This window comes from Salvelinus alpinus, chromosome 14, assembly GCF_045679555.1.
Source record: "Salvelinus alpinus chromosome 14, SLU_Salpinus.1, whole genome shotgun sequence".
NCBI lineage: Eukaryota > Metazoa > Chordata > Actinopteri > Salmoniformes > Salmonidae > Salvelinus > Salvelinus alpinus.
In genome coordinates this window covers 14111148-14136420 of record NC_092099.1, presented here as the reverse complement: position 1 = coordinate 14136420, position 25273 = coordinate 14111148, and the positions used below count along the sequence as shown (strand labels likewise).

Genomic DNA, 25273 nt, shown 5'->3' with positions numbered 1-25273 from the left:
AACAGAATGCATCTGAGCTCAATTTCGAGTCTCATATCAAAGGATCTAAATACTTATGTAATTAATTATTCAAAATGGGGAAAAAGTCAAGGGGTCTGAATACTTTCCAAATGCATTTTATAGTGAGCAATATGTTTGGAACATCAAATCGCAATAACATCACAGTATCGAATCGCAATACATATAGAATCGTGAGAATCGCAATAAATATTGTATCGGCACCTAAGTATCGTGATAATATTGTATGGTGAGGTCCATGGCAATTCCTAGCCCTACTTTTCATGGCTGCCTTTAGACTTCCCGTCATCTCAAGGTCATGGGTTCAGTTGACTACATGGAAGGGAAAGCTTTGTGAAATCACTGAAAACATGCCCTGATCACAAGGGAAATCAAGTAAAATTCTCAAGAGGCCTCAGAACCACTCTTCTCCTATCAGGCAGCTGGGACAGGGAGGGAGGCAGACCAATATTCCGCAATTGCTCCTTTCCCATATTGTTTTCTTTGAAATTTCCTCCATTCTTTGTGAACGTTTGCATATTTATCACCGACTGGAGAAGGAAGGAAATGTTCATACATAATTCTGTGTAAAATGTGATTACTAAATAAACGGGTTGCAAGTGATACATGCAGTTTCTACAGCTGGTTGTCAATCATCTTCGTGTACAGGCAAAATCATAGAAAAACAAAGCAAGATAAACAATGATCAATGATTTAAGTCTCTACATAATATTAAACATTTTGTGGAGCGGCCACGCATTTCAATAATTATGTTTTGCATGTTGTGGCTTCAAACAGCATATACAGTGGCTTATTACAAAAGAATGATACATCTAAACTTGGATGACATTCAAGCATAAGGACCAGGAAAAGAGTGTCTACTCCAAGCTTTGTTTACTGACTTCGGTGTTGAGGTAAACAACCAGACAAACGTTTCCATGGATGATTACTGGCATCTCTCCTATACAACACTTACTGGTTAACAACAAAGTTCCCACTCAACACCATGTCTTTGTCTGCTGCCATTTTGGATAGCAGTGTACAAGTGCAGTGTTTCAGTCAGTTAGCAGCAGCTCATCAGTATGCACTGAGAGGAACACCTGCGGTGTATGCTCCAGAGTTTCATTTGATTGCTAATGTTTCCTTCAGAGACCTTCCGTTAAAGACGGAAGAGACAAGTAATGAGACCTGTGCAGGGGGATTGGAATGCTAACAACAGAATGAGCATAAAACCAGGATGCAGTAGCCAGCCAGCCACACAAACAGCTGAGAGCAAGTAAGCCTGGGATATTGTCTAGAGGCTGGGAAGTATTCAGAGCTTGTTTTTGCTGTGCACAGAGAGTTATTTATTTGATTTTAAGACAACTGCTGCATCCACACGTACCTCCCCCAAAAATTACGATGCCCAATATTGTAGCAGAGAGGTGTCAGAAATGGAGCGGGAAGCTGGGACAGGGATTGTTTTCCATCTCTTAAGCACTATGCAGCTCTCTGAGCATTGATTGCACTCTCACTGCGATGAGATATTGGGGCAGCTTAAAGAGATAAATAAGTAAATAGAGTAAAGGTAGGACACTAATCCTACAATTCAAGCACATTTCTTTCAGTTTGTTTTTATGCTTGTAAATTGCCTGGGTTTATATACTGGAACAATCTTTTGTGTCATGTCCTGTTAGTAACATAGCATGGTACATTTCAACATTGTAAACCTGAATACTCTGCTTAATCAAAATCTGAATTCCTAGACGTATCTTGAGGTCCCATGTACTTGGATGGCTTAGTAAAAGGGTATATTATACGAACAGGAGCCAACTGATGGATGCTTACAGCAAGACTTAAATGCACTCCAACACCTCTCACCATACACCATACGCATCTCCTATGAATACTTGCATTTCAACGTTTTCATTTTAAAAAACATGTACTAAAATATTAAATAATAGCGTTACTGAAATCCAAATTACTAAAAACAGTTCTGTGCAGTGATTCAAAGTACCACACAAGGCTAAACTGGGAATCTGGGATTCTATCTAAAGTGAAATCACTTGCCCATGAAATTGTAGATTGCATAAAATAGATGAAACACTGAGAATGCAAAATACTATCCTGCATACTGATAAGATAAAAAGTCATTTCTAATGTTATCAGAAGATACAATGCATACTTCCTAATCAGATTTTGGGTCCAACTATGGAATCAAGACATGAGACCAGGGCTAATCAGTATAGTGATAATGTGCCACATGAGTATAGAGAGTTGGTTCACAATGATGCCATCAAATTTAGTGAATGATACAATCAAAACGACAATATCAGGAAAACCAAAAAGACAACCCTCTAGCATTTGCCACATTTACAAAATGTATATTTCTGTTTGGATACCAAAAACATGAAAGCAACTGAAGATGTGTTACTGAAACAATACTCAGCTGTGGCGTAGTGGGGGATATAGGTACAGTGCATTCGGAAAGTATTCAGACACCTTCACTTTTCCACATTTTGTTACGTTACAGCCTTATTCTATAATGGATTTTTTTTTAAGTCCCTCATCAATCTACACACTATACACTATAATGACAAAGCGAAAACAGTTTTTTTGAATATTTAGCAAATCTATTAAACATGTAAAACAGAAATCCCTTATTTACATAGGTATTCAGAACATTGCCATGAGACTCGAAATTGAGCTCAGGTGCATCCTGTTTCCATTGATCATCCTTGAGATGTTTCTACAACTTGATTGGAGTCCACCTGTGGTAAATTCAATTGATTGGACATGATTTTAAAAGGCACACACCTGTCTATATAAGGTCCCACAGTTGACAGTGCATGTCAGAGCAAAAACAAAGCCATGAGGTCGAAGGATCTGTCTGTAGATATCATGACACAAGGCGAAACTCAGATGCAGACACAGGAGGAAGATGGTTGAAGTTTAAGATGTTTAATAATCCAAAAGTTGTAGGCAAGAGAATGGTCGTGGACAGGCAAAGGTCAAAACCAGTCCAGGTGGTACAGAGTGGCAGACAGACTTGAGGTCAAGGCAGGCAGAATGGTCAGGCAGGCAGGTAGAGAGTCCAGAAACAGGAAAGGGTCAAAACCGGGAGGACCAGAAAAAGGAGAATAGCAAAAAGCAGGAGAACGGGAAAAACACTGGTTGACTTGGAAGCATACAAGAAGAACTGGCACTGAGAGACAGGAAACACAGGGATAAATACACTGGCACAGAGAGACAGGAAACACAGGGATAAATACACTGGGGAAAACAAGCGACACTTGGAGGGGGTGGAGACAATCACAAGGACAGGTGAAACAGATCAGGGTGTGACAGTAGAGCTCCGAGACAGGATTGTATCAAGGCACAGATCTGGGGAAGGGTACCAAAAAATGTCTGAAGCATTGAAGGTCCCCAAGAACAAAGTGGCCTCCATCATTCTGAAATGGAAGAAGTTTGGAACCACCAAGACTCTTCCTAGAGCTGGCTGCCCGGCCAAACTGAGTAATCGGGGGAAAGGGGCCTTGGTCGAGAGGTGACCAAGAGCCCGCTTGCAGTTTGCCAAAAGGCACCTTAAGGACTCACAAACCATGAGAAACAAGATTCTCTGGTCAGTGTGTGCAAACACTGCAGTGTGTGCAAACCTGGTCAAGAACTACAGGAAACGTATGATCTCTGTAATTGCAAACAAAGGTTTCTGTACCAAATATTAAGTTCTGCTTTTATGATGTATCAAATACTTATGTCATGCAATAAAATGCAAATTAATTACTTAAAAACCATACAATGTGATTTTCTGGATTTTTGTTTTAGATTCCGTCTCTCACAGTTGAAGTGTACCTATGATAAAAATTACAGACCTCTACATGCTTTGTAAGTAGGAAAACCTGCAAAATCGGCAGTGTATCAAATACTTCTTCTCCCCACTGTATACTCAAATTTTGCCAATAATTTCCTAAACGGCCGCCCAATGAAAGAAAGGTGCCCCCTTGTGAAAAATCTGATGCACAACAGTGACATACAGTGCCTTCAGTAAGTACACTACATGACCAAAAGTATATGGACACCTGCTCGTTGAACATCACATTCCAAAATCATGGGCATTAATATGGAGTTGGTCCCCCCTTTGCTGCTATAACAGCCTCCACTCTTCTGTGAAGGCTTTCCACTAGATGTTGGAACATTACTGCAGGGACTTCCTCCCATTCAGCCACAAGAGCATTAGTGAGGTCGGGCACTAATGTTGGGCAATTAGGCCTGGCTTTCAGTCGGCGTTTCAATTCATCACAAAGGTGTTTGATGGGGTTGAGGTCAGGGCTCTGTGCAGGACCTCGCTTTGTGCACGAGGGCATTGTCATGCTGAAACAGAAAATGGCCTTTCCCAAACTGTTGCCACAAAGTTGGAAGCACAGAACCGTCTAGAATTACATTGTATGCTATAGAGTTAAGATTTCCTTTCACTGGAACTAAGGGGCCTAGCCCGAACCATGAAAAACAGCCACAGACCATTATTCCTCCTCCACCAAACTTTACAGTTGGCACTATGCATTCGGGCAGGTGGCATTCTCCTGGCATCCACCAAACCCAGATTTGTGATTCATCACTCCAGTGAACTCGTTTCCACTGCTCCAGAGTCCAATGGCAACGAGTTTACACCACTCCAGCCGACATTTGGCATTGTGCATGGTGATTTTAGGCTTGTGTGCGGCTGCTCGGCCATGGAAAGCATTTCATGAAGCTACCGACGAACAGTTCTTGTGCTGACGTTGCTTCCAGAGGCAGTTTGGAACAGTAGTGAGTGTTGCAACCGAGGACAGAAAATGTTGATGTGCTACACACTTCAGCACTCAGCTGTACTGTTTTTTGTGGCCTACCACCTCGCGGCTGATCCGTTGTTGCTGCTATACCTTTCCACTTCACAATAACAGCACTTACAGTTGCCTGGGGCAGCTCTAGCAGGGGAGAAATTTGACTAACTGACTTGTTGGAAAGGTGGCATCCAATGAAGGTGCCACGTTGAAGGTCACTGAGCTCTTCAGTAAGGCCATTCTACTACCAATGTTTGTCTATGGAGATTGCATGGCTCTGTGCTCGATTTTATACACCTGTCAACAACGGGTGTGGCTGAAATAGTCGAATCCACTAATTTGAAGGGGTGTCCACATACTTTTATATATATATATATATATATATATTGAATTTATACCACTTGACTTATTCCACATTTTGTTGTGTTACAGCCTGAATTCCAAATGGATATATATATATATATATATATATATATATATATATATATATATATATATATATATTGAACTCATCTATACACAATACGCCATAATGGCAAGGTGAAAACATGTTTTTAGAAAATGGTGCTAATTTATAGAAAATGTAATTAAATCTCATTTACATACAGTACCAGTGAAAAGTTTGGACGCACCTACTCATTCCAGGGTTTTTCTTTATTTTTGACTATTTTCTACATTGTAGAATAATAGTGAAGACATCAAAACTATTAAATAACACATATGGAATCATGTAGTAACCAAAAAAGTGTTAAACAAATCAAAATATTATTTATATTTGAGATTCTTCAAAGTAGCCACCCTTTGCCTTGATGACAGCTTTGCACACTCTTGGCATTCTCTCAACCAGCTTCATGAAGTAGTCACCTGGAATGCATTTCAATTAACAGGTGTGCCTTCTTAATGCGTTTGAGACAATCATTTGAGTTGTGACACGGTAGGGGTGGTATACAGAAGATAGCCCTATTAGGTAAAATACCAAGTCCATATTATGGCAAGAACAGCTTAAATAAGCAAAGAGAAACGATAGTCCAAATCTGTTCCAACCGCCGTGTCTTTGTGAGACGCAGAGTAGGTGAACGGATTATCTATGCATGTGTGGTTCCCACTGTGAAGCATGGAGGAGGAGGTGTGATGGTGCTTTGCTGGTGACACTGTCGATGATTTATTTAGAATTCACTTACCCAGCATGGCTACACAGCATTCTGCAGCGATACGCTATCTTATCTGGTTTGCGCTTAGTGGGACTTTCATTTGTTTTTCAACAGGACAATGACCCAAAACACCTCCAGGCTGTGTAAGGTAAATTTTACTTAATTTTTTTTTTTTTTACCGCTTTTTCTCCCCAACTTCGTAGTATCCAATTAGTAGTTACAGTCTTGTCTCATCGCTGCAACTCCCGTATGGACTCGGGAGAGGCGAAGGTCGAGAGCCGTGCGTCCTCCGAAACACAACCCAACCAAGCCGCAATGCTTCTTGACACAATGCCCACTTAACCTGGAAGCCAGCCGCACAAATGTGTCGGAGGAATCACCGTACACCTGGCAACCGTGTCAGTGTGCACTGTGCCCGGCACGCCACAGGAGCCACTAGTGCGCGATGGGACAACGACATCCCTGCCGGCCGAACACTCTCCTAACCCGGACGACGCTGAGCCAATTGTGCCCCGCCCCATGGGTCTCCCAGTCATGGCCGGCTGCGACAGAGCCTGGACTCGAACCCAGAATCTCTAGTGGCACAGCTAGCACTGCGACCACCGCGCCACTCGGAAGGCCCCTATGTAAGGGCTATTTGACCAAGAAGGAGATTGATGGAGTGGTGCATCAGATGACCTGGCCTCCACAATCACCCGACCTCAACCCAATTGAGATGGTTTGGGATGAGTTGGACCGCAAAGTGAAGGAAAATAAGCCAACAAATGCTCAGCATATGTGGGAACTCCTTGGGTTGGAAAAGCAACCTCCTTGGGTTGGAAAAAACAACCTCCTTCCCTCAGTAAGAGCATTGAAGATGGGTCGTGGCTGGGTCTTCCAGCATGACAACGACCCGAAACACATAGCCAGGGCAACTAAGGAGTGGCTCCGTAAGAAGCATCTCAAGGTCCTGGAGTGGCCTAGCCAGTCTCCAGACCTGAACCCAATAGAAAATCTTTGGAGGGAGCTGAAAGTCCGTATTGCCCAGCGACAGCCCCGAAACCTGAAGGATCTGGAGAAGGTCTGTATGGAGGAGTGGGCCAAAATCCCTGCTGCAGTGTGTGCAAACCTGGTCAAGAACTACAGGAAACGTATGATCTCTGTAATTGCAAACAAAGGTTTCTGTACCAAATATTAAGTTCTGCTTTTATGATGTATCAAATACTTATGTCATGCAATAAAATGCAAATTAATTACTTAAAAACCATACAATGTGATTTTCTGGATTTTTGTTTTAGATTCCGTCTCTCACAGTTGAAGTGTACCTATGATAAAAATTACAGACCTCTACATGCTTTGTAAGTAGGAAAACCTGCAAAATCGGCAGTGTATCAAATACTTCTTCTCCCCACTGTATACTCAAATTTTGCCAATAATTTCCTAAACGGCCGCCCAATGAAAGAAAGGTGCCCCCTTGTGAAAAATCTGATGCACAACAGTGACATACAGTGCCTTCAGTAAGTACACTACATGACCAAAAGTATATGGACACCTGCTCGTTGAACATCACATTCCAAAATCATGGGCATTAATATGGAGTTGGTCCCCCCTTTGCTGCTATAACAGCCTCCACTCTTCTGTGAAGGCTTTCCACTAGATGTTGGAACATTACTGCAGGGACTTCCTCCCATTCAGCCACAAGAGCATTAGTGAGGTCGGGCACTAATGTTGGGCAATTAGGCCTGGCTTTCAGTCGGCGTTTCAATTCATCACAAAGGTGTTTGATGGGGTTGAGGTCAGGGCTCTGTGCAGGACCTCGCTTTGTGCACGAGGGCATTGTCATGCTGAAACAGAAAATGGCCTTTCCCAAACTGTTGCCACAAAGTTGGAAGCACAGAACCGTCTAGAATTACATTGTATGCAAAATTGTATGCAAAAGGAAAACCTGCAAAATCGGCAGTGTATCAAATACTTCTTCTACCCACTGTATAATGCACCACCCAAAGGGAACAGGTAAAGGCAACTCCTAAAGCTTTACTAAAGCTCTGCAAAAACACCCATTCCTGCAAAAATACTTATTTTATTTTGCCCCCATCTTTCAGATGTTTGGGAATGAAGAATATCATGAAAAGATATTGGGCGATGAAACAAATATCTAACAGATTTACCTACTGGTAACCTGCTTCAAATGGCTTCATCTGTTCTGAATAGATGTATTACAAACCAAGTCCTATTGTTTTAATTATAGGGCTGCAGATTTTCATATTCACCCACTTAAATGATTTCCTTGGCATTATATTTTCCACTAGAAATTCTGCAGGAGTAGTGAACCCAACCAGACCCATCTTTGAAAATCATTCCTTGGAATACATTTCACATTAATTGTTGTGTGGTTCCCCATTTGGCCTCCTGGTGCAGCAAATGTCACAGTATGTCAATGCAAAAAGTTGAATAAATTAACTCCCACGTCTATTGAAGCTGCAATCGATATATCAATGTCAAGGAACTGGATTCAAAGCTGTAATTAAGACATAAGGCAGAAATGGGGATGCGATAGAGCCTGTGCCTGCCAGGATTTGTTCACACACCTGTGTCTATATGTTCTGCAGATGTGCATGTTTTATTGGTGCGTGTGTGGTAGGATGAGCAAGAGTTTTGATTTATATTGATGCTTTGGCTAAAGGGATTATGTGATCCAATCGAGTGCAAAATGGCAAGGACAAAGATTATTACAGTGGAGCTCTAAGGAAGATGGATGAGATGCACAGTAGCATTTGTTAGATACCAAACCAATAACTGAAATTAAATTGGACACCACACACTCCACATCAAGGTTAAGGCAGAACCTACAACTACATGACTGCCAGGGATGAAAAGCCAAAGGGAGAACATTTATATAAGCAGTCCCCCTTTGCAGACTTCAAGAGGAATCTCATATAATAAAATAGATGTGCTAAACAAATTCACCACATATTTGAGGTCAAAAAGGCAAAAACCAAGGACTCAGCATATTCAACATGAATGTAAGCCTGTGAGCGCCTGTTGAAAGGAGGCAGTCACATTGACGGCACTGACGAGAGACCTACAGGCTCTCAACGTGTAAGGGAGCAGAACTCTTTGACAGCAGCACAAAACTACATAAATGAAAGTGATTGCAGTCAAAGGCTGACATTTTCATTTTCTCTGTAAACACCTAAATCTCTGCCAAAAGAAGATTGTGTAGGCTATGCCTTTGTATTGTTGATATGCTGCCTATCACATTATCATGGTTATGTTTCAAATCACAATTATGCTTTTTAGTATCAGACAAATCATACAGAGAGAATTGGCATATATCATGTTCCTAAGCTACAGTAAGCCTAAACGCATAATCATATGCATGGCCATATGGGATGCATCATGTGCGTGGGCACAGCACGATTTAATAAACGCACTATTAAAATGACTTAACTGCAACGCAATATAATTTAGCCAAATTGCCATAATGTATTGTACACAGACACAGAGTATGTAACTTTATGGTAACACTTTAAATTAAGTAACTCCTATACCTGTGTCTAGGCTAACATTGGCCCATAGGCATTCCTGTCTTTCAGTCTTCTCATCTTTCTGGAGGTTGGACATAGGACGGGAGATATAACAGACATGATGGTACTATAAGATGAATATGCCTCTGTACAGCCAAGAGGACAGCAGGAGTTTTTAGAGATATCAGAAGAAACTACACAGACACTACATGCCACATAGACAACAGTGCCTAGAACAGGGCTACATACAGTAAGACAACCTGCCCGTTTATTTTGATTATTAGAAGACTTCTTCACACCAAGTTTCTAATCGCCAAAATGAAGTGTACTTTGGGGGGGCAGTTCATTTTGAAGCAGGCTAGTCCACTGTCATTATCAAAATAACCCCCATCAAGAGTTGCCCAGTGCTGCACAATTGAGTAGAAATACTAAATCTATTATCAGTGGGCTCGCGTCCAGCGGAGGGTACAGGAACACGCAGATGCTAGAGCTACACTGTGGATTTTTAGGAGTTAATTAAGGAAATACCTCGCGACTGAATAAAAAAAGATTTGAACAGTAGCCTGATATGAGCTGGTTGGGACCGTGAACGCAACCGTGTAAATATTAGGGTAAACTCATTTACATGGAGTCAAATCCCCGGCATAGGCTACTAAACAGTTGATTAAAGTGGCTCTGAAACAGTACAATAGACGGCAGAAACAAGCAAGCTGAGCCTACCTATTTTATCGTCTCCATCCCATTCAGACTTCTGGTCCTGATGCGAGAGCGGTGCCTTCAGCATCCTAAAGCGAAACGCTATTTGTCTCGAAGAAAAAAGATCGTAGTGCCTGGAGTTAGAGCTCATACATTGACAAGAGACCGGCCCAATCAGAAAGTAATCCGATGGAGTCGTAGCCAATCCACTTGAGAGAAAGAAAGCTACTTTACATACTGTAGCAAGGTAGATTGACGTTATAAGGGTATTTCCATTCAACCAACAATTGTTATGAATTTGCGGAATGACTGGCTTTATAGCCCAGTTCTTTAATTGTAACACCAACTGGCTAGGCTAAACTACTTGCTTATGGGATAAACTGGATATATTTTTATGTTTAAAGAAATAACAAGACAAGAAACAAAAAATAACTACACAAGAGGGACATTATATTCACTCCTATTTCTTAAGTGTAAAAATGTGGTGAGGCAAATCCTAGATTTCCTTTCTGTACCACAGTGGCAACCACATTACAGACCTCTTAGCACATACAGTACTCAATGCTCATCCCCAGACAGGATTAATGACATATAAATGCAGCCTACCAGAAATGTAATTTACCTGCAAGGCAGGCAGGGGAAAAACTGCTCGAAAAGCCAAAGATCAGCATGGGGAAAACTTCTGGGGAAAAAATCTCATATACGGTCTATTGTAACAAGTAAGAATAGCCTATATTAGGCTATATTTAATAGCCTATATTAAAAGAGCTTAAACTCTGTATAAGTAAAAAATGACTAGGCTATAATAACTTTGAGTATAATAGCTTGTGTAAAATGTGTAAATTAGATCATGCTCAATTGATGTAGAGATTGACTAAACTCACAGAAGAAGCAGATATATGATACATGTACCACCACAGCACAGGTCTGGGGGTGTTGAAAAATAGAAACGGATTTGCACATTGACCGGTGTGGATGGAATGGCTAAACAGGGTGGAGTCCGCAAATGGAGCCATGCCAAAGGAGGTAGCGGAGAGGAAGGGGATGGATGACCTGCTACATTTGGTCATAAGTCTACTTTAAAATGGTAGTTGCACATATTTTAAGACAGGGGTGTTGGCTATATGATGAGCTATCGAAACAGCACATGCATTTTTCACAAATATCTTGCCTTTCTTGAATCCTCTAAATATATATTTTTAAATCTGAGTGTGACCCTTATAGGAAAAACCACATGAATTCCACATGTGAACACGTGATCTCATGAGAACATGGTCTGATGTTAAATAAATATGACAACATTGGGTTGGAAACTTTCAATATGTGATACTATAAAACTGCATGTGAAATTTCACATGTGAAATCATGTGCAAAACACTTTTTTGGAAGACTTCACATGAGATATTGAGGGGATGGGATTATCTGGCATAGGTTTCCCCGGTGGGAGGAGTTTGCACCAGGTGAAAATGTAAAAAGTGATCGCATTTTTTATTTTGGAATCGGGCCGCCTCTCGGGCGTGAGCCAGGTTCCCCGTTCAAAGCCCACGGCGAAGTCGGCTCAAAACCAAAGTAACTTAGATTCAGCACGTGGAGAAAATAGTCGGATTCTGCGTTTTAACAAGCAAAAGGGATTGCTTTTGAAAAAAACGCTTTATCTGCCAATGAAAACAACTAGTTTGAAAATTCTAACATATATTTGATGGAAAAGAGATGTATGTTTGTGGATGATGCGCTATGCTCTCTTGTGGACAACATGAACGAGCGGCAGAGATTACTGTTCCATTTGAGAAGGGCGCTCCTCCCTCAGCACTTTTGCCTGTTCAAGTCACGGGCAATAGCCAGGTGCACCGCAGCTCAGGTTAATAGAAGTCCCTCTATGTTATCCCGTGCTCACATGTTTAGTTTCATGCCGTCACATGATACTTTACATGTCATGTCATCGCTTCACTTATCACATGAGATCACATGTGAAACAACTGATCATGTGAAATTGATGTGGTTTTTCCCGTAAGGGTGAGGATCATGTTAAGATTTTTGTAAGACGTTCTCAAGATATTTGTTTTACCAGTCATCAGGAGCTCACATGATGGTCCCAGATGGTCCCAAACCATTATAAATAAAGTAATAGTATGGTGGTCTTAAAGTAAGTGGTACACTGTTCATAAAAAATAGGACCCCTCCTGGAATTTGAACTTTCAACCTCTGGATTTGAGGCGTGCTGATCTTTCTACTGCACCACAAAGTCTGTAGCAGTATGCTACACACTCATTACCTATAATACAAATCTCTTCACATACTGTAGCAAAATAGTACCATCTGCACTGCTATTTTAGTTATCAGTTAATCTGACAGTTCACTCATTATTGATTTAATTTAATTATTTCAGCAGTTTGAGGGTTTTCTGTAACGTTGTCTAATGTTAGTGGGGCATACAGTTGAAGTCAGAAGTTTACATACACCTTAGCCAAATACATTTAAACTTCGTTTTTCACAATTCCTGACATTTAATCCTAGTAAAAATTCCCTGTCTTAGGTCAGTTAGGATCACCACTTTATTTAAAAAATGTGAGTGTCAAGATAATAGTAGAGAGAATGATTTATTTAAACTTTTATTTCTTTCATCACATTCCCATCACATAATGTCCACTTTGACATTACAGAGTATTGTGTGTAGATTGTTGACTAAAAATTACAATTACATGCAATTTCATCCAACTTTGTAAACAACAGAAATGTGGAAAAAGTAAAGGAGTGTGAATACTTTCTGAAGGCACTGTGCTTTGAAGTCCAAAGTGTCGGAATACAGGTAAAATCAGCCATTGACACAGGCGTGGTGATGTAGCAGAAATATCAGAAGGCCGTGAACCAAGAGGTTGTGAGATCAAATCCCAGGTGAGGACACATTGAATAAGAATAACTGTATAAATAAATATACACAATATAGTCATTGCAGTCAAAAGTTTGGACACACCTACTCATTGAAGGGTTTTTCTTTATTTGTACTATTTTCTACAGTGCAGAATGGTAGTGAAGACATCAAAATGATGAAATAACACATATGGAATCATGTAGTGTTAAACAAATCAAAATATATTTTAGATTTTAGATTCTTCTAAGTAGCCACCCTTTGCCTTGATGACAGCTTGCACACTCTTGGCATTCTCTCAACCAGCTTCACCTGGAATGCTTTTACAACAGTCTTGAAGGAGTTCCCACATATGATGAGCACTTGTTGGCTGCTTTTCCTTCACTCTGCGGTCCAACTCATCCCAAACCATTTCAATTGGGTTGAGGTCGGGTGATTGTGGAGACCGGGTCATCTGATGCAGAACTGCATCACTCTCCTTCTTGGTCAAATAGCCCTTACACAGCCTGGAGGTGTGTTTTGGGTCATTGTCCTGTTGAAAAACGAATTATAGTCACACTAAATGCAAACCAGATGGGATGGTGTATCGCTGCATAATGCTGTGGCAGCCATGCTGGTTAAGTGTGCCTTGAATTCAAAATAAATCACAGACAGTGTCACCAGCAAAGCACCCCCACACCATCACACCTCCTCCTCCATGCTTCACGGTGGGAACCACACATGCCGAGATCATCCGTTCACCTACCCTGCGTCTCACAAAGACACGGCGGTTGGAACCAAAAATCTAAAATTTGGGCTCATCAAACCAAAATACAGATTTCCAGTGGTCTAATGTCCATTGCTCGTGTTTCTTGGCCCATGCAAGTCTCTTCTTCTTATTGGTGTCCTTAAAAACTTATTCAAGATTGGTGGGTCCCCTGTGGGACGGTTGAGCTAACATAGGCTAATGCAATTAGCATGAGGTTGTAAGTAACAATAACCTTTCCCAGGACATAGACATGCAGTTGAAGTCGGAAGTTTACATACATTTAGGTTGGAGTAAAAGTAGTTTTTCAACCACTCCACAAATTTCTTGTTAACAAACTATAGTTTTGACAAGTCGGTTAGGATATCTACTTTGTGCATTACACAAGTCATTTTTCCAACATTTGTTTACAGACAGATTATTTCACTTATAATTCACTGTATCACAATTCTAGTAGGTCAGAAGTTTACATACACTAAGTTGAATGTGCCTTTAAACAGCTTGGAAAATTCCAAAAATTATGTCATAGCTTTAGAAGCTTCTGACAGGCTAATTGACATAATTTGAGTCAATTGGAGGTGTACCTGTGGATGTATTTCAAGGCCTACCTTCAAACTCAGTGTCTCTTTGATTGAAATCATGGGAAAATCAAAATAAATCAGCCAAGACCTTGTGGAGGTCTACAAAAAATTGTAGACCTCCACAATTCTGGTTCATTCTGCTCAGGAAAGAGACACGTTCTGTCTCTTAGAGATGAATGTACTTTGGTGCGAAAAGTGCAATCAATCCCAGAACAACAGCAAAGGACCTTGTGAAGACGCTGGTTGAAACAGGTACAAAAGTATCTATATCCACAGTAAAACCAGTCGTATATCGACATAACCTAAAAGACCGCTCAGCAAGGAAGAAGCCACTGCTCCGAAACCGCCATAAAAAAGTCAGACTACAGTTTGCAACTGCACATGGGGACAAAGATCGTACTTTTCGGAGAAATGTCCTCTGGTCTGATGAAACAAAAATAGAACTGTTTGGCCATAATGACCATCGTTATGTTTGGAGGAAGAAGGGGGAGGCTTCCAAGCCAAAGAACACCATCCCAACCGTGAAGCACGGGGGTGGCAGCATCATATTGTGGGGGTGCTTTGCTGCAGGAGGGCCTGGTGTACTTCACAATATAGATGGCATCATGAGGAATGAAGCAACATCTCAAGACATCAGTCAGGAAGTTAAAGCTTGGTCGCAAGTGGGTCTTCCAAATGGATAATGACCCCAATCATACTTCCAAAGTTGTGGCAAAATAGCCTTAGGACAACAAAGTCAAGGTATTGGAGTGGCCGTCACAAAGCCCTGACCTCAATCATACAGACAATTTGTGGGCAAAACTGAAAAAGTGTGTGCGAGCAAGGAGGCCTACAAACCTGACTCAGTCACATCAGCTCTGTCAGGAGAAATGGGCCAAAATTCCCGCAACTTATTGTGGGAAGCTTGTGGAAGGCTACCCAAAACATTTGACCCAAGTTAAACAATTTAAAGGCAATGCTACCAAATACTAACTGACCTAAGACAGATAATTTTTACTAGGATTAAATGTCAGGAGTTGTGAAAAACTGAGTTTAAATGTATTTGGCTAAGGTGTATGTAAACTTCCGACTTCAACTGTATCTGATATTGGCAGAAAGCTTAAATTCTTGTTAATTGAAATACATTCCAGGTGACTACCTCATGAAGCTGGTTGAGACAATGCCATGGCTACTTTGAAGAATCTCAAATTTGTTTAATACTTTTGTGGTTACTACATGATTCCATTATTTCATCGATTTGATGTCTTAACTATTATTCTACAATGTAGAAAATAGTAAAAAATAAAGAAAAACCCTGGAATGAGTAGGTGTGTCTAAACTTTTGACTAGTACTGTATGTTAAAGTGTGTCAAAAATGTAAGATGAAAACACTGTGTTAAAGGCACTGTGGGTGTGTATGATAACGATTTGAAAACACATGGTTTCACATGTGAAATGTCACATATGAAGCATTCCAAAAACACGTTTTCACATGTGAAATGTCACGTGAAGTGTTCCAGAAACACATTTTCATATTTGATTTTTCACATGTAAAATCATGTGGTTTTTCCGTCAGGGGAGTGACATCTTACATTGAACGTCTTTCTGGCACACCTGGGGATTGATTTTAAGTTCTACTTAATCACATACAGTACCAGTCAAAAGTTTGGACACACCTACTCATTCCAGGGTTTTTCTTTATTTTCACTATTTTCCACATTGTAGAATGATAGTGAAGACATCAAAATGATGAAATAACACACATGGAATCATGTAGTAACAAAAAAAGTGTTAAATCAAAATATATTTTATATTTCAGCCACCCTTTGCCTTGATGACAGCTTTGCACATTCTTGGCATTCTCTCAACCAGCTTCATGAGGTAGTCACCTGGAATGCATTTCAATTAACATGTGTGCTTTGTTGTGACAAGGTAGGGGTGGTACACAAAAGATAGCCCTATAAGTCAATATTATGGCAAGCACAGCTCAAATGAGCAAAGAGAAATGACAGTCCATCATTACTTTAAGACATGAAGGTCAGTCTTCAAGTGCGGTCACAAAAACCATCAAGTGCTATGAGGAAACTGGCTCTCTTGAGGACCGCCACAGAAAAGGAAGACCCAGAGTTACCTCTGCTGCAAAGGACAAGTTCAATAGAGTTACCAGCTTCAGAAATTGCAGCCCCAAAAAATACTTCAGAGTTCAATAACGGACACATCTCAACATCAACTGTTCAGAGGAGACTGCATGAATAAATGTTTAAATGTTTTTATTGAACCTTTATTTAACCAGGTAGGCTAGTTGAGAACATGTTCTCATTTACAACTGCGACCTGGCCAAGATAAAGCAAAGCAGTACGACACAAACAACACAGAGTTACACATGGAAAAAACAAACATACAGTCAATAATACAATAGAAAAAAAGTATATATACAGTGTGTGCAAATGAGGTAGGATAAGGGAGGTAAGGCAATAAATAGACCATTGTGGGAAAATAATTACAATATAGCAATTAAACACTGGAGTGATAGATGTGCAGAAGATGAGTGTGCAAGTAGAGATACTGGGGTGCAAAGGAGCAAAATAAATCAAATAAATAACAGTATGGGGATGAGGTAGTTGGATGGGCTATTTACAGATGGGCTATGTACATGTGCAGTGATCTGTGTACTGCTCTGACAGCTGGTGCTTAAAGATAGTGAGGGAGATATGAGTCTCCAGCTTCAGTGCTTTTTGCAGTTTGTTCCAGTCATCGGCAGCAGAGAACTGGAAGGAAAGGCGGACGAAGAGGAATTGGCTTTGGGGGTGAACAGTGAAATATACCTGCTGGAGCGTGTGCTACGGGTGGGTGCTGCTATGGTGACCAGTGAGCTGAGATAAGGTGGGTCTTTACCTAGCAAAGCCTTATAGATGACCTGGAGCCAGTGGGTTTGGCAACGAATATGAAGTGAGGGCCAGCCAACGAGAGCATACAGTCGCAGTGGTGGGTAGTATATGGGGCTTTGGTGACAAAACGGATAGCACTGTAATAGACTGCATCCAATTTGCTGAGTAGAGTGTTGGAGGCTATTTTGTAAATGACATTGCCGAAGTTAAGGATCGGTAGGATAGTCCGTTTTACGAGGGTATGTTTGGCTGCATGAGTGAAGGATGCTTTGTTGTGAAATAGGAAGCCGATTCTAGATTTAATTTTGGATTGGAGATGATTAATGTGAGTCTGGAAGGAGAGTTTACAGTCTAACCAGACACCTAGGTATTTGTAGTTATTCACATATTCTAAGTCAGAACCGTCCAGAGTAGTGATGCTGGACCGGCGGGCAGGTGTGGGCAGTGATCGATTGAAGAGCATGCACTTAGTTTTACTTGCATTTAAGAGCAGTTGGAGGCCACAGATGGAGTGTTGTATGGCATTGAAGCTCTTCTGGAGGTTAGTTAACACAGTGTCCAAAGAAGGGCCAGAAGTATGCAGAATGGTTTCGTCTGCGTAGAGGTGGATCAGAGAATCACCAGCAGCAAGAGCGACATCATTGATGTATACAGAGAAAAGAGTCGGCCCGAGGATTGAACCCTGTGGCACCCCCATAGAGACTGCCAGAGGTCCGGACAACAGGCCCTCTGATTTGACACACTGAACTCTGTCTGAGAAGTAGTTGGTGAACCAGGCGAGGCAGTCATTTGAAAAACCAAGGCTGTTGAGTCTGCCGATAAGAATGTGGTGATTGACAGAGTCGAACGCCTTGGCCAGGTCGATGAATACAGCTGCACAGTATTGTGTCTGATCGATGGCGATTATGATATCGTTTAGGACCTTGAGCGTGGCTGAGGTGCACCCGTGACCAGCTCCGAAACCAGATTGCATAGCAGAGAAGGTACGGTGGGATTCGAAATGGTCGTTGATCTGTTTGTTAACTTGGCTTTCGAAGACCTTAGAAAGGCAGGGTAGGATAGATATAGGTCTATAGCAGTTTGGGTCTAGAGTGTCTCCCCCTTTGAAGTGGGGGATGACAGCAGCAGCTTTCCAATCTTTGGGGATCTCAGACAATATGAAAGAGAGGTTGAACAAATTTCTGTTTGAAAAAGCTAGCCTTTGCTTTCCTAACTGCCTGTGTATATTGGTTCCTTACTTTCCTGAAAAGTTGCATATCGTGGGGGCTCTTCGATGCTAATGCAGTACGCCACATGATGTTTTTGTGCTGGTCAAGGGCAGTCAGGTCTGGAGTGAACCAAGGGCTATATCTGTTCCTGGTTCTACATTTTTTGAATGGGGCATGCTTATTTAAGATGGTGAGGAAGGCACTTTTTCCTCTACTGACGGAATGAGGTCAATATCCTTCCAGGAGACCCGGGCCAGGTCGATTAGAAAGGCCTGCTCGCTGAAGTGTTTTAGGGAGCGTTTGACAGTGATGAGGGGTGGTCGTTTGACCGCAGACCAATTACGGACGCAGGCAATGAGGCAGTGATCGCTAAGATCCTGGTTGAAGACAGCAGAGGTGTATTTGGAGGGCAGGTTGGTGAGGATGAGGCCTTCACGGTCGAATTGCTGCAAAGAAACCCCTACTAAAGGACTCCAATAATAACAAGAGACTTGCTTGGGACAAGAAACACAAGCAATGGACATTAAACCGTTGGAAATCTGTCCTTTGGTCTGATTTTTGGTTCCAACCGCCATGTCTTTGTGAGACGCAGAGTAAGTGAACGGATGATCTCGGCATGTATGGTTACCAAAACAAAGGAAATAAAGGTCAGAACGTGACACCAACAGGGCTACTTTGATTTAAAAAATATTCCATATGTGTTATTTCATAGTGTTGATGTCTTCACTAGTATTCCACATTATAGAAAATAGTAAAAAAAAAAAAAAAACTTGAATGAGTAGGAGTGTAACGGCAGCCTTCCTTCTCTTCACGAGAAGAGGAGGTGTAGCAGGGATCGGACCAACACGCAGCGTAGCCAGTGCTCAACGTGTTTAATTATGAAAAACAGTGAACACTTAACAATGACAAAATAACAAAAAGTGGCAAACCGATACAGTCCTAGCTGGTGCAGAGAAAACACAGAGACAGGTAACAACCACCCACAAATCCCCAACACAAAACAAGCCACCTATATATGATTCTCAATCAGGGACAACGATTGACAGCTGCCTCTGATTGAGAACCATATTAGGCCGAACACAGAAACAGACAAACTAGACACACAACATAGAATGCCCACCCAGCTCACGTCCTGACCAACACTAAAACAAGCAAAACACATAAGAACTATGGTCAGGACGTGACAAGGAGTGTCCAAACTTTTGACTGGTACTGTATGTTAACCGTAAAATGGTATCCAAACTACTTTTGACTGGTACTGTATGTTAACCGTAAAATGGTAAAGAATCAGCTTGATCCCTTCTGTCAAAGATGCTTGGACCTTATTTTTTGATATTTTCAGCGGTATTCTTAACAAACACGCCCCCATAAAGAAAATGAGAATTAAAAACAGGTTGAGCCCCTGGTTCGACTGTGATCTTGCGGAGTTACTCCACCTCAAGAATTGCATTTGGCGAAAGGCTCGGCACACGCATTCTCAGGCTGACCGGCTCTTGTTCAGGCAAATGAGAAGTAAGTGCACTCAGGCTATCCGGAAGGCCAAAGTTAGTTACTTTAAGGAGCAGTTCTCTCTCTGTGGGTCTAACACCATGAAGAATAAACCCTCCTCCTCACAGCTGCCCATGTCCCTTTAAGTTGATGATGTGGTTGTAACTGACATGAAGCACATGACTGAGCTCTTTAATCACCACTTCATGAAGTCAGGATTCCTATTTGACTCAACCATGCCTCCTTGCCCGTCCAACATTTCCTTATCTCCCACCCATTCTAATGGGACTAGCCCCAACGCTTCTCCCTCTTTTACCACTGCCCCGCTACAAAGTTTCTTCTTGCAGGCGGTCACTGAGTCCGGGGTGGTAAAGGAGCTCCTGAATCTTGACCCCCCAAAAAACATCTGGGTCAGATGGTTTAGACCCTTTCTTCTTTAAGATAGGCTTGGCGATGATAGGGGCAGCTATCTCTGACCTTTTTGTACCTGTTTCTCCTTTCTGGGGAGGTTCCCATTGCTTGGAAGGCAGCGACCGTCCGTCCTTTATTTAAAGGGGAAGATCAAGCTGATCCTAACTGTTATAGGCCTATTTCTATTTTTGCCATGTTTATCAAAAGTGTTGGAAAAACTTGTCAATAATCAACTGATTGGTTTCTTGATGTCTATAGTATTCTCTCTGGTATGCAATCTGGTTTCTGCTCAGGTTATGGATGTGTCACTGCAACCTTAAATGGTCCTCAATGATGTCACCATTGCCCTTGATTCTAAGCAATTTGTTGCTGCTATTTTTATTGACTTGGCCAAAGCTTTTGATACAGTAGACCATTCCATTCTTGTGGGCCGGCTAAGGAGTATTGGTGTCTCATAAAGTTCTTTGGCCTGGTTTGCTTACTACCTCTCTCAAAGAGCACAGTGTATGAAGTCAGAACATCTGCTGTGTCCGCCACTGCCTGTCACCAACGGAGTACCCAAAAGCTCAATCCTAGGCCCCACGCTCTTCTCAATTTACATCAACAACATAGCTCAGGCAGTAGGAAGCTCTCTCATCCATTTATTTGCAGATGATACAGTCTTATACTCAGCTTGCTCCTCCCCAGATTTTGTGTCAAACACTCCACAACAAAGATTTCTTAGTGGCTTTCTCTACCCTTAATGTGGTTTGGAAAGAAGAATGCCACTCTCCCCACAGGTCTGATTACTACCTCTGAGGGTTTAGAGCATGATGTAGTCACCTCATACAAGTACTTGGGAGTATGGCTAGAAGGTACACTGTCCTTCTCTCAGCACATATCAAAGCTGCAGGCTAAAGTTCAATCTAGACGTGGATTCCTCTATCGTAATCGCTCCTCTTTCACCCCATCTGCCAAACTAACCCTGATTCAGATGACCATGCTAGATTACGGAGATATCATTTATAGATTGGCAGGTAAGGGTGCTCTCAAGCGGCTAGATGTTCTTTACCATTTGGCCAACAGTTTTGCCACCAATGCTCCTTATAGGACACATCATTGCACTCTATACTCCTCTGTAAACTGGTCATCTCTGTATACCCGTCGCTAGACCCACTGGTTGATGCTTATTTATAAAACCCTCTTAAGCCTCACTCCCCCCTATCTGAGAAATCTACTGCAGCCCTCATCCTCCACATACAAAACTCATTCTGCCAGTCACATTCTGTTAAAGGTCCCCAAAGCACCAAAGCACACACATCCCTGGGTCGCTTCTCTTTTCAGTTCGTTGCAGCTAGCGACTGGAACGATCAACTGAAACTCACCTAACAGAACAACAAACAACCGAACGAAACGTGATGCTATACGAATAGTGCAGACAGGCAACTAAACATAGAACAAGATCCCACAACACAAACGAGGAAAATGGCTACCTAAATATGATCCCCAATCAGAGACAATGATAAACAGCTGTCTCTGATTGGGAACCATATCAGGCCAACATAGACATACAAAAACTCCTAGACATACAAAAAACCCTAGACATACAAAAACCCGAGACATACAAAAACTAGCGTACCCACACTAGTCACACCCTGACCTAACCAAAATATATAGAAAAACAGAGATATCTAAGGTCAGGGCGTGACAGTACCCCCCCAAAGGTGCGGACTCCCGGCCGCAAACCTGAACCTATAGGGGAGGGTCTGGGTGGGCATCTACCCTTGGTGGCGGCTCCGGTTCTGGACGCAGCGCTGGAAGCTCCAGACCGTGGGTCGTCTCTGGAGGCCCCGGACCATGGATTGTCGCCAGAGGCTCCGGACCGTGGATCGTCGCCGGAGGAACCGAACCGTAGATCGTCGCAGGAGGCTCTGGACTGAGAACCCCTGCTGAAGGCTCTGGACCGCCGACCGTCGCTGGAGGCTCTGGACCGCCGACCGTCGCTGGAGGCTCTGGACCGCCGACCGTCGCTGGAGGCTTCGTCGCTGGAGACTCCGGACTGGGGACCGTCGCTGGAGGCTCCGGACTGGGGACCGTCTCTGGAGGCTCCGGACTGGGGATCGTCTCTGGAGGCTCCGGACTGGGGACCGTCGCTGGAGGCTCCGGACTGGGGACCGTCGCTGGGGGCTCCGGACTGGGGACCGTCACTGGAAGCTCCGGACTGTAGACCGTCTCAGGATGTTCCGGACGGTAGACCGTCTCAGGAGGTTCCGGACTGTAGACCATCGTTGGAGGTTCCGGACTGTGAAACGGACTGGGACCTGTCGCCAGATGCTCTGGACTGGGAACTGTCGCCGGAAGCTCTGGACTGTGAACTGTCGCCGGAAGCTCTGGACTGTGGAGGCGCACTGGAGGCCTGATGCGTGGGTCCTGTACCAGTGGCACCGGGCTGATGACACGCACCTCAGGGCAAGTGCGGTGAAGAGGCACAGGGCGTGCTACCTGTCCCAGACCTGCTGTTTTCAACTCTTAATGATCGGCTATGAAAAGCCAACTGACATTTATTCCTGATTATTATTTGACCATGCTGGTCATTTATGAACATTTTGAACATCTTGGCCATGTTCTGTTATAATCTCCACCCGGCACAGCCAGAAGAGGACTGGCCACCCCTCATAGCCTGGTTCGTCTCTAGGTTTCTTCCTAGGTTTTGGCCTTTCTAGGGAGTTTTTCCTAGCCGCCGTGCTTCTACACCTGCATTGCTTGCTGTTTGGGGTTTTAGGCTGGGTTTCTGTTCAGCACTTCGAGATATTAGCTGATGTACGAAGGGCTATATAAAATAAACTTGACTTGACTTGACGTACTGGACTGTGGATGCGCACTGGAGATCTGATGCGTGGGACCGGTACAGGTGGCACCGGGCTGATGACACGCACCTCAGGGCGAGTGCGGAGGGGAGGCACAGGACGTACTGGACTGTGGAGGCGCACTGGAGACCTGATACGTGGGACCGGTAGAGGTGGCACCGGGCTGATGACACGCACCTCAGGGCGAGTGCGGAGAGGAGGCACAGGACGTACTGGACTGTGGAGGCGCACTGGAGACCTGATGCATGGGACCGGTAGAGGTGACACCGCGCTGATGACACACCCCTCCGCACTCCCGCTCTGCAGCGCTGGACTGGGAACTGTCGCCGGAAGCTCTGGACTGGGAACTGTCGCCGGAAGCTCTGGACTGGGACCTGTCGCCGGATGCTCTGGACTGGGAACTGTCGCCGGAAGCTCTGGACTGGGACCTGTCGCCGGAAGCTCTGGACTGGGACCTGTCGCCGGATGCTCTGGACTGGGAACTGTCGCCGGAAGCTCTGGACTGTGAACTGTCGCCGGAAGCTCTGGACTGTGGAGGCGCACTGGAGGCCTGATGCGTGGGACCGGTACCAGTGGCACCGGGCTGATGACACGCACCTCAGGGCGAGTGCGGTGAAGAGGCACAGGACATACTGGACTGTGGATGCGCACTGGAGATCTGATGCGTGGGATCGGTACAGGTGGCACCGGGCTGATGACACACACCTCAGGGCGAGTGCGGAGGGGAGGCACAGGACGTACTGGACTGTGGAGGCGCACTGGAGACCTGATACGTGGGACCGGTAGAGGTGGCACCGGGCTGATGACACGCACCTCAGGGCGAGTGCGGAGAGGAGGCACAGGACGTACTGGACTGTGGATGCGCACTGGAGATCTGATGCGTGGGACCGGTACAGGTGACACCGCGCTGATGACACACACCTCAGCACTCCCGCTCTGCAGCGCTCTCAATGCTAGCACCTCTCTACGGAATCTTGCGTCGAGCTCCTCATCCGACTCCCTGACTGGCTCTGGTTCGCTCCTCGGCTCCGCCCACTGCTCCATGTGCCCCCCCCAAATTTTTTTATTGGGGTTGCCTCTAGTGCTTGCTCCGTTGAGCTATCTCCTAATATCGTCGCCGTTCCTCTTTTGCTGCCTCTATCTCCTCCTTAGGTCGGCGGTACTCCCTGGCCAGGGTCCTTTTCCCTCCAGGATCTCCTCCCAAGTCCACTCCTTCTGTACACGCTGCTTGGTCCATTTTCGGTGGGATCTTCTGTCATGATCGTTGTAAAGATGAGACCAAGGTGCAGCGTGAGTAGAGTTCCACATAATTTTAATCAACTGAAACTCACCTAACAGAACAACAAACAACCGAACGAAACGTGACGCTATACGAATAGTGCAGACAGGCAACTAAACATAGAACAAGATCCCACAACACAAACAAGGGAAATGACTACCTAAATATCAGGCCAACATAGACATACAAAAACTCATAGACATACAAAAACCAGAGACATACAAAAACTAGCGTACCCACCCTAGTCACACCCTGACCTAACCAAAATATATAGAAAAACAGAGATATCTAAGGTCAGGGCGTGACAAACGAGCTGCAACAAACACTCAAACAAGACAGTTTTATCTCAATCTCTTCATTCAAAGACTCAATCATGGACACTTTTACTGACAGTTGTGGGAGCTTTGCGTCGTGTATTGTTGTCTCTACCTTCTTGCCCTTTGTGCTGTTGTCTGTGCCCAATAATGTTTGTACCATGTTTTGAGCTGCTACCATGTTGTGTTGCTATCATGTTGTGTTGCTACCATGTTGTGTTGCTACCATGTTGTTGTCATGTTGTGTTGCTACCATGTTGTGTTGTCATGTGTTGCTGCCTTTCTATTTTATTGTCTTAGTTCTCTCTTTATGTCGTGTTGTGTGTTCTCACTTGTCGTAAAAAAAAGAAATACCAGTCCCCCGTCCCCACAGGAGGCCTTTGCCTTTTGGTAGGCTGTCAATGTAAATACGAACTTGTTCTTAACTGACTTGCCTAGTTAAATAAAGGTTAAATAAAAAACTGCCAAATGGATAATGACTTAACAACCCCCATGCCTTTAAAGCCTGTGTTGTCCCGA

General features: G+C 43.4%; 1 protein-coding gene across 2 annotated transcripts in view; it reads right to left on the bottom strand.

Annotated features, from left to right (window-relative positions):
• b3galt1b (UDP-Gal:betaGlcNAc beta 1,3-galactosyltransferase, polypeptide 1b) overlaps positions 1–10295 on the bottom strand; it is a 132911-nt gene extending 122616 nt beyond the window's left edge. Inside the window, exon 1 of one of the 2 annotated variants that reach the window (XM_071340537.1) lies at positions 10174–10295. The gene's annotated coding sequence lies outside the window, so the exon portion shown is untranslated. The remainder of the gene's footprint in view (positions 1–10173) is intronic. The other variant, XM_071340536.1, reaches the window with a different exon arrangement.
• Positions 10296–25273: the final 14978 nt, after the last annotated feature.